Source organism: Hipposideros armiger, unplaced genomic scaffold (genome assembly GCF_001890085.2).
Source record: "Hipposideros armiger isolate ML-2016 unplaced genomic scaffold, ASM189008v1 scaffold_299, whole genome shotgun sequence".
Classification (NCBI taxonomy): Eukaryota; Metazoa; Chordata; class Mammalia; order Chiroptera; family Hipposideridae; genus Hipposideros; species Hipposideros armiger.
In genome coordinates, this window is record NW_017731649.1 from 144750 (window position 1) to 155294 (window position 10545).

General features: G+C 49.1%; 1 protein-coding gene across 5 annotated transcripts in view; it reads left to right on the forward strand.

The window, feature by feature from the left end:
- The window catches only part of CCR6 (C-C motif chemokine receptor 6), a 21610-nt gene that overhangs the window by 5023 nt on the left and 6042 nt on the right, over positions 1–10545 (forward strand). Inside the window, exons 2-3 of one of the 5 annotated variants that reach the window (XM_019659447.1) lie at positions 5011–5119; positions 9082–9260. The gene's annotated coding sequence lies outside the window, so the exon portion shown is untranslated. Of the gene's footprint in view, positions 1–1544; positions 1661–2927; positions 2986–5010; positions 5120–7234; positions 9261–10545 lie in introns of those variants that run through there. The other 4 variants (XM_019659448.1, XM_019659449.1, XM_019659446.1 and 1 more) reach the window with 4 other exon arrangements.

Sequence of the window (10545 nt, forward strand, 5' to 3'; positions counted from 1 at the left end):
CCACTGCTCTGTGACAAGGTGCCCGCTGTGCCCTAACCATTGCAGAGCAGAAGGGCTCCTGCACTCTGTCCTGGGTGCCTTCATGTCTACTAGACCCAGAGTGACCAGCTTTCCTGGTTGTCCCAGGACTGTCCTGGTTTTAGCGCTGAAGTTTCCACATCGCAGAATCCCCTTCAGTTCCTGGTGAACCAGGATGGTTGTCACCCTAATCCCGGCAGCCCCGTAAGGAGAAGATCCAGGAGGCATTTGCTGGTGTGAAATGCTGGCTCCTGTCTCTGTGTGTTGAGGGCTGACTCGACCACTTGTGGTTGAGGGACCCCCCATTGGCCCATCGGGGCCATTAATTCCTCTACTTTGGGGCCGTAACCGAGAGCTGAGCAGGAAAAGCCTTGAGTCAGAAAACCGGAGCTTTGGGTGCTTGAGATGAGAACTGTTCCAGAGGGCATGATGTTTCCTCCTCCACAGCGGCAGCTGAAACCAGAAGTGGGTCAAGGGCATGGGTGGGAAAACCCATAGTGGTGTCTGCTGCCCCTCCAGGGCAAAATAAATACAATTTCACTGTGTTGGTTCCTCTCTATAACCCCATTCTCTTTCTTTGATTCTCACTGCCATTTTTTAAACAAAATTTCTACACCTGCTGTCTCTATTTCCTCAGCAGTCTCTCTCGAATCCTTTTAACAAAGCTTCCACTTGGCCATTCATGAAAAGTTTATCTTCAGAGAGCGCTGTTAACACTAATGATTATATACAAAGGTCAGTTTTCAGTCCTCAAATTCCCCGCTTTGCAGGTTTTTCTCTCTTGCCTGTCCCAGTAATTCTGTATTAGTTTTTTTTTTTTTTTTTTTTTTTAGCTGAGCCATCCATCTACCTATTGGCAGCTTAGTGGCTGCTCAGCTCGGGCTGGCCTCGAACCGCTGTTGCTCAGAGCTCAAACTCTTGAGCGAGCTCTTAACCAACTGAGCCACTCGGCCGGCCCCTATTCTGTATTAGTTTTGAGTGACCTACCCTTCTGGCCACTTTTTTCTGTCTTTTTTCCCTAACTTCAATTTGTCTTCTGCTTGCTAAGCAGAAGTACAAGCCCCCAAATCTTTTGTCCACATCTTTGAGCTCAATCACACTTTCTCTGTACATAAGTATTCCTGCACCTCTCACTATAGCTCCTCTTTAATACCCCATCACCATCACCACCACCATCACCGTCACCACCTCCATCACCACCACCATCAGCTGTGACTGTGTGCCAAATACTGTAAGAGATGTGTCTCAAATTTTTGCAATAATCCTTTACATATCTCTAATTATTTTATCAATGAGACAGACACTCAGAGATTAACTTGAAAAAATGACCAATACATGTGGCTGACATGGTTTTAAAGTCATGTCTAACCTTCAGTTGCACAATACCTCAGTCTCCTCACATTCTGTGTACCTTAAATGAAACCCATTTCCTTCCCCTCATGTCAGTTTTTATAACTTCTCCATGTAGAAATATGTTAGACACTTAGAAATAAGTTTTCAGTCCTGACTTCCCCATTTCTGTTGAGGTGGAAAATTTGGTATCATGTTCATTCCTCTTGGTCCTTACTGACTTTTCATCATTCCACCTTCACGTTTATCCTAGAAATGCGTGAACTCTGGGATCAGATGACATGGCTTTGAGGTGGGTGAATTTGAGGAAGTTGCTTTATCTCCGAGTTTCAGTTTGACGACACCACCACTGTCTAGGCTTGTTGTGAAGGCTCATAAAACAGTAAAGGGAGCATCAAGGTGTGAACCCCGATGCGGAGAAGCCTGCCAGCAGCTCTCCGCGGCTGGGTACCCGGCCCGTCCGCTCTGTGAGCTTGCTTCCTGTCAGCCCGCGGGCCACTCCACGCCCACTGCGGTCCGGCCGGCACCTGCCCTCTCTCGTGTTTAGCCCGTGCCTGTGCTTCCCTTTGCGCGTGCTGTTGGCCTTCGTCCCCTTCCCACCTGGCAGGGCTCCCGCCGTCTCTCCCGGCGGCTGTCCAGCCTCCCTCTTCAGGAAGACGCTCAGACAGTGGCAGCGGACACCTGTGCACTCCCTCCCGCCTTTCAGCTCTTCACGTTGTCAAGTTTCCTCAGCAATGAATCGCACGCTGCCCTGCGTGGCTGGTGTTGCGTGCTCGCAGTCCCATGTATGTATTGATACCTCAGCTTTCCAACTGTGTAAGTTCCTTAAAGGCAGGAAGTTGGCTGCATGCTTCAGTATCTCTGCCGTGCCACAGACTCCCTTTCATTCTAATTGCTTGGGGTCCTATGGTTCAAAGTGCTGCCTTCTCACGCCCTGGTGAAAGCTGGCAGTTGGACTAAACGGTGCCTGTAAACTCTGGACCACACATAGTGTCCTCAGGAGACGGCAAACAGCCTCACCGCAAACTTTAAGGCACTTCCTGATGGCAATGATAGGAACTTACAAAACTGTTGTTGGACTTTGTTCTGAATGGGAGTTTCACAATCACTGTCAGGTCTTCAGACTGGAAAACGGTTTACATAAAATGCGTAAGTGGATGCTGTGTTCATTGCTTTTTACGGACCTCAGTGTCCATGCAAATGAGCAGTGTAACTTTAAATTTGAGGACGACCCAGGAGGAGTGGGATCCCACAGGGTGTTTGATCCAGAGAGAGAAAAACAGAATGGGCCTGACCTTCCCAAGGATGACATAGCATCTGGATCTTACTTTGAAATACAGAAGGGCTCTGGGGACACAGCACACACCAGGCACCGTGCAGCTCAGTGAATCTGCAGAGCAGCACGCTCGGCGATTGAACAGAAAGGCTGCAGGCCCAGGGCTGGTGCTGGAAGCCATTCAAAGTCCAGGTCCAATGTCACTGCCCATTCCTTCCCTCTGGGGGCACAGAAGGCGTACAAAGGGGGGGCAGTCATTCCTGGGAGACCCCCCCCCGTCTAACTCTTTGCACCCCACTTGTGAAAGGTGCATTTTGGCAGCGAGGCTCGGTGTTTGCCAGGTAAGGAGCCTTCTCGGTCCATCAGCCTCTTTGGCCACACAATATCGCCTTTCTCAACACACTAAATTGTGTTTGCTTCCTTCTCCTCCCCAACCAACCTTCATGCTAAACAAGACCATCAAAGGGGAATGTTAGAAGGAACAAGTAGAAAAGATGGGTCTAGAGAGTGTGCGATGCACCACGTCCCCCAATTCCCCACGTGGTCCGTTCCTTTGTCTGCTAGGAGTTTAAAACCTAGCCAGCAGCCCTTCTAGCAGCTTCCGGCCACAGCAAGAACCAGAACCTCCGTGGAGATGTCAGAGGTGAGGAGGAGGGGCTGAGGATGAGGCAGACTGGGAAGAGCAGAAAGAACATGTTCCCCTTTCTCTCCATCCTGTCATCAGCCGGTTCCAGCTCAGGGACAAAGAGGGAGTCACAGCGAGGGTTCTTTTCAAACAGAAGAGGGGACAGGGCACCTCACGTGGAGGGAATTTTAAGTTACATCAAAGAAAAATAACTCAGGACTTAGTGAAAAAAGATTTGTATTCAAAAGCCTTCTTGGAACGGAGGATAAGGGGCTCTTTGCAATTGGGTCCTGTGACCGTAAGGCCTGCAAGCATCTCAAAGTCACACAGAAAGCCTTTTTTCCCACAGGTTCAGGAGAAGGCAGACAGGATAAGCAGGGTCTTTAGCAGGAAGTCACCAGTGGGGTCTTCCCGGAAAACTGTCTCGTCGTGGTCAGCTGAGTCCCGAGAGAGGCTGACAAGGGGACATGCCCCAGTTTTGGTGCTTGGTCAGCTCAGGCTCGGGGAGCAGCCTGAGGGGAGCACGGGGGGTTCTGTAGGAAGGAGTGAAGCCTGAGTAATGTCGGGTCAAGATACAATGGGGGGTAAGCAGTGGGCCTCATGTACACTTGGGCAGCTCGGGAAGTGAAAGGGGGCAACGGGCTCCCAGGAGTGAAAGTGTGAGTCAGCCCCGCTCGCTTCTTACAGGTCCTGTGCCCCTTTGCTATATATATACTTTCCGCATTTCCTGAGGCTTGATTCATAGCAGCACATTGAATGATGGTGAACGCTTTTATGATCCTTCCCCCCCCTTTTTCCCTTATTTTTGTAACCACTTGCAGGTAAGAATGAGTTCCCCAAGAGAATCACCAATGGCTATTCGTTCCATCAACTGCTACATCTAATGACAAGGCACTCATTAGATTTGTCACCTGCCATTTCATAACGATCATCATGTGCCAGCTTTTTAGGGATTTGTGTGTTTTTACTTTTTTATTGAGATATGATTGACATATAAGGTTGGATTTGTTTCAGGTATATAACACAATGATTTGATATTTGTATATATTGTGACATGATATATACAAATATCGTATACATTGTAACGAGACAATAAGTCTAGTTAACACTTGTTGCCACACATAGTGTTTTTGATCCCAAATGGTTACTCATGGTTTTTTATCCCAAGTTACACAGTCGTATTAGCTAACATCAGATCAGAGCCCTGGACGTACTGTGTTAACCACCTTACATGGCCTAACCCAGTTGTTTCCACATGGCACTCTGAGGTTAGGACTGTCGTGGTCTTTATCGTACAGAGGTGGGACCCGTGACGTGGAGAGGTAGGTGACCTGCCTGTGGGTACACAGTTTTCGGGGCGAATCCACATGCAGGGTCTCCAAGGCAGCATCGCTAGCCACAACTCAGTGTAGACTCAGTGAATACGCCAAGCCAAGCGCTCTGGAATACTTCCCAGTCAACTGCCAAGTGTCCTGTTGACAAGAGAGGCTCAAGTAAAGGACTGTGAATATTTGCTTCATTCTCTGGAGGGGTACCACCACCCAGGTCTTCCCTGCTCATCATCAGCTTTACTGCTGGTCGGACTTGCGTCCCAGGGAGTCATATGATTATTTTATGCTTTACAGGATATAGACAGTTAACCATCTGCATATAGGCGTTACTTTGAAGTAGGAAGTGGTAATCAGCAATTTGCTTTCGGTCAATTCTGGTCTCTCACTGCATTTTTCTTAATGGCCATTAGAAATTCCACCTTGTTGACAGAACCCCACTGGTGGTGTGGGCACCTGGAGGGAGCAGCAGTGAGCGGAGTGTAAGGGGACACTTCTCCATGGGTCACAGCATTGCCTAAGGTAAGCAAGGCTGAGCCTCCTGCACGCCTTTCAAAAACACCTTAACTTCCTTTTTTTTTTTTTTTTTGGTAAAGATTTTTATTGGGGAATTGGGGGGATGGGAACAGCGCTGGGGAATTGGGGGAAGGGGAACAGACAAGTTGCTGTCCTTTTGTTCTTCAGTCTAGTTGTGGAGGATGTCGCTTCACTGGCCCAAGTTGGCACCATCATTGCGCTCTTCCTGGGCGAGGCAGATCAGTCGCCGGCTTCTGGACGGCCGCTCACTGCGGCTGCTGGCCGCTCACGCTGCCTGCTGGCTACACACGGTAGCCCATGGCAACCCATTGCAGCAGGGGCTGCAGCCTACGCCGTCGCCGGCGACTCATGGCAGCCCAGCTCCAGGTTGAGCTGTTGTTCAGCATCTTAGCTGTGGAGGGCAGTGTCACTGGCCCTCATATGTGGGATCTGAACTGGGGCCCTCTGGCATCCCAAGCCAGTTCTTAACCATCGTGCCACTCGGCCGGCCCCAACACCTTAACTTCTTTAATATCCTTTCTGAGTCATGTTAGACATGGAACTGTTTTACTCTTAGGAATTCAAGAACGCTTGGCATACTGACTGTCTACATTTAATTAGACACTCACTGTCACAAATACACTGTCCTCAGTTTCAGTAACAGCACTGTATTTTCAAGACGTTCACTGTTCCTCTAAATGCACGGTGAGTGATTTTATTCTAATTGCCTCTTACCAGAGCTTGCATGATGGCTGGGCATTGCTTCTTCCTGCATTAAATATCCGCAGGCAATGCAAAAAGTGATAGACGCAATGAAAGACAAGGCGCGGGCATCAGGAATCCCTGGGGATGGAGCGGGGAGGAGCTTGTAAGGGGATCTATGTAAGAGGAATCGATGGGGTGGGGATTTTTATGAGACTCAGTGCAATACAGGAAAAGCTCTGATTACTGATGCAAATGCTGTAATAATTGTGTGTCTCGTGGCCATCAAAGACATATAATGATCTTTAGAAGAGTCTGCTACAGATCTCTCCCCACAAAGCCTAAGTAGGAGCAGAAAATATATGTTGCAGAGGTCAGCACGATGAAGAGGCAGATGCAAGGTCTGAATCAAAGCGACTCTTGGAATGATTAAAGATATAATTTCTGTAAATAAAAGAGAAAATGTAAATGCTAAATGTAGAAGCTTTGCTTCTAAAGAGGCAAAAGGAACCAAAAGGAAAAAGGAAAAAAATCACAAACCTATATACAAATCACTGGAAAAAACCTTCTGACCTCTTTCTTAACCACTCTTTTTCAAAAGCAGAAGGAAGCCAGCCTAAAGTTTCGGCTCCACTGAGGTACAAATAAAAAAGGACAGAATACAGCAAGTCCAGTGATCTTGAGAAAACATGCATTTGTTGAACACAGACCATTGCAGTATGTGAGATTCTGACGTCAGTAGGAGGTTTTAAAATAAATACTTTAAGATCTTGTGCCAGGTTTACAGGAAGACCCTCTGGAGACCAAGCGAATTAGAATGGTGAGGGACCCAGCGCCCCAGATGAGTGGCAGTGCTCCATCTATCAAATGGGTATCGTGTCTGCCGTAAAGGGGTTTTTTGAGGTCAAAGACATAGCCGATGGAAAGCAGTGATCCCAATGGCCAGAATGTAATTTGAACTTAATTTCTAGCACACACACACGTATGCACACATGCACATACTCACGACACATAAACACACACACACCACACATGCATGTGGACACACATGTATAAACACACACATAAAAATACACATGCACATACACACACATGCACATGAAGACCACATACACAATCTATTTCTATACACAAACCGAAACACACAGGTACACACACACACACAGCACAGGCCTGTACACATGCACACACAGGTACACACACACACACACACACACAGCACAGGCCTGTACACATGCACACACAGGTACACACACACACACAGCACAGGCTTGTACACATGCACACACAGGTACACACACACACACAGCACAGGCCTGTACACATGCACACACAGGTACACACATCACATGCGCCTGTACACATGCACACATCTGTACACATGCATACCCAAATACACACATACACACACGTCTGTACACGTGCACACACAGGTACACACACACAACACACACTTTCTTTTAGTCCTTGTTCCTTGAATTGCAGGCCATTGCTGTTTATGAAAGTCAGCTCAGATTTTAGATCTTCTGCCTTAATTTAATTTTAACAAGCTGTTAAACTTGTTATCCAATTTGTCTAAATTAAAATTTTAACTGTTTTCCTTGCTGATAGCATTTCAGTAAATATTGTTTTCCGCATATTTAATTTCCTGGGTAGCGTCTACCCTTGGCCACATAGACAAACGAGTGGAGGTCTGTTGGCCACACCTCCGGCCTCTGCAGCACCGCCTCTCCTCTCGGGGCTTCCCGTCCATTTGCCGCCCGCCCGGGCGTCTGCGGTCACCCCAATCCTGGTCCCGCCAGAGAGCCGACTGGTGACTCCTCTCCCTGAGAGTTTGTCGGCAGTTAGCTGAAACGCTTGCTGCTACAGACTTACCCTGGGTCCCACCTGTCCCTCATCACGTGTGTGACCAGAAGACTCCCAAAGCTTCAAAGTCCAAAGAAATGGTTTCTGCGACACAGTGACCCTGGGGAGGCTGCTGGTGATGAGGCTGGGCGCGTTGGGGGCAACGGGGTGCTGCCTGGGGCTCCTAAGCGGCGGCGTGTGGGTTATCGTCCTTTCCTTGGCTCGCTGGGCTGGTTCTGATTTTCAGGGCGCATATTATCAGGTGCTCTTTTCAATTTTGAATGAATTCATCAATTAGCTGTTAGTTTCTGAGACATTGTCTTTTGGTCAAGGCACCTAAAACAAAAACGGTACTGGGAAGCCCCATTATTTTAGTGAATAAAAATGTAAGTCGACATTTTAAATAGTATGTTAAAAACGTACTCTAATTGAGTAACATTAAGTTTTTCTTAAAGTAACACTTGCTTTCCATGTGTGGTGACATCTTCGAAATGTTAACATTGAGAGGCAGAGGCTAAGTTACCACCAGCTGCATATGGTTAACCTTGCGAGCTCAGCATATTGGCTCCTCATTGAAAAGGTGGTATATTTATACGGTTTCAAACCCTGTACGCAAGTCACATGAAGGTTCAGCCTATTATTCTGTGCCTCTAAAAAAGGAAGGGAAGCCCTTGCAAGGCAAATCTTTTAGTGAAAATTGATTTCCATCATGTCTACGATGATAAGACAATCGATCAGAAGTTACCTGGAGGTCCGCGTAATCTGTTTGATGTGATTTCTAAGCGACTCCAAGTTGGAGACACGCGGAGACCAACATGCCGCCCAAGGGCTGTTGACCCACTAGCCTTGGTGGCACCTTCGCCTGCTCGCCGCCTCAGACAATGTGACATGAAGACAGCGAGCTGGTGGGGTGAGCAGCGTGTGCCTGGCTCTCACGCCCGGCTCTCAACGGATGGAAGAATGAGCATGTTCTCTAGGTCAACTTTGCCCGTGCTCCCCGGGGCGAGGAGCTTTGGGACGCGGTTCCTTGAATGGGGCTGTGATGTAAATATCCAAAGCACGGTGCCCTCAGAGCCTTCCCAGACTCACCTCACCCCGGGGCACTCTTTCCACTCCCTCGTCCCTCCGTTCTTCTCTGAGCACCCCCAGGACTCATGTCTAAGTGCCGGTCTATTCCAGTGGTCCAGTCACTTGATGCTAGAATTCCCTAGGAAGCAACAGTTCCACGCTGGAATGTGCATTTGAATAATAATGAGACTGTGAGTGCCCAGGTCAGTGATGAAAGCAGACGTCCAGAGGACCCACAGATCTCACCCACCACCAAAGTGTGTCAACGATTCCAAAGAGACAGACAAGCACTATGCACAGAGAAGCACCCCTTCCATCCATCACAGCTTACTAAGAATGGGTGCTGGCTACAGCTTAACAGGAAGCACCGGGACAGTGCGTGTGAAAACACTGCTCTCAAGGCGCCTGGGTTCACCCACTCATCGCACAGGAGGAAGCTGCCTGTGGCCCACTTCCTGTGGTTCTCCAGGGACCGTGCCCCAACAGTCCACGGAGCCCCGGTTTGTGTGCAGCAAGCCATCCAGACACGCAGGTACAGTCTGCTGAAGGGCGTCATTCGACAGGGATGCCGGGTTTCTTTCGCCTGGTATCTGACTTTAGCAGGTTTCCGGGGAGGGCTGGTCAAGGTGAACCGTGGCAGGTGTCCCCAGCCGTCGGGGCCTACTGTTAACCCTTTCCTTTCTGACGAGCTCAATCTCCAGCTGATTCAGGGGGTCTGACCGCCTCGCTGCGCCTCGTATCCCATGAGGACTCCTGCACCTGTGCTAACGCTCTCCTACAGCCGCCCGTGCCATTCACAGTGAGCTGTGTGGGCAAACCTGTCTCTGCAGTGTCCACTCACTGCGTGTATTCTTACCCTAGGCCAGGGGGAGGGGAAGGGAGGGGTTATGCCTAGACCCCCTTTCAAAGGATGACCTTGCAAGTAGCGGATGACCTCATTCCAGCCGGCCCTTCAGTGCTTGAGGCAAACAACTCCACTTCTGACACAGTGCCGGTTCCATGGTCACGGCCACTGTGTTTTGGCTGCTTCCAGCCCGTCCTTTTCCCAGCAACTTGAAATTGCTGTGCGAACCTGACCCGTGCAGATGCGTGGTGCTCTCCCTCACCTCATTCTAAACGCCATCGTTTCAACAATTCGGCCTGAAAATTAAACACGAAGGGGTTCTAGCCGACTACTTATGAGCACTGTTTTAGTTTCTTATTTGCTTTCCTGTGGCACTGTCTCGGTACTACAACACATCGCCACAAATGCAGCAGCTTAACCAGCCCCAACGTAGCATCTCACAGTCTGTGGTCAGAGCCGCATTGGTGCTGGTCCCTCCAGCCCGGGGTCCTGGTTCTGGTGGGCTGCACTCCTGCCGTTTCTAAAAGTGGGCCTGTGTCTGTGCTCAGCCCTGCTGTTGCCAGCACTCAGATTTTGGCAGCTGTAGGACCAAGAACCCCATTTCCATGTTGGCTGTCAGCGGAGGGCCCCTCCCAGCTCTCCAAGGCCACTCACGCGGCTTGCTTTGTGGCCCCTTCTCCCGCCTTTCTCAAGGCAGCTGAATACTGGGAAAGAAGGCTCTTAACTGCAAAACCACATTGAATACAATAATACCTCCAAGTGTATCCTCATGTGATTTCTTCTTAGAGGCCTCAAAACTCTTCCTCCGAAGGACATTCCCCTAAGAATGTCCTGCACGTGTTCCTAAGGCCAGCGGGTTTGTACCAGCATTACGACACCCATCTATTTGAGACACACAGCTGAGGAGATTTAAACCCCGGAGAAAAGCCAGTTACATTTCAGGAATCAGCTGTGCTGAACGATTTGATGTGTG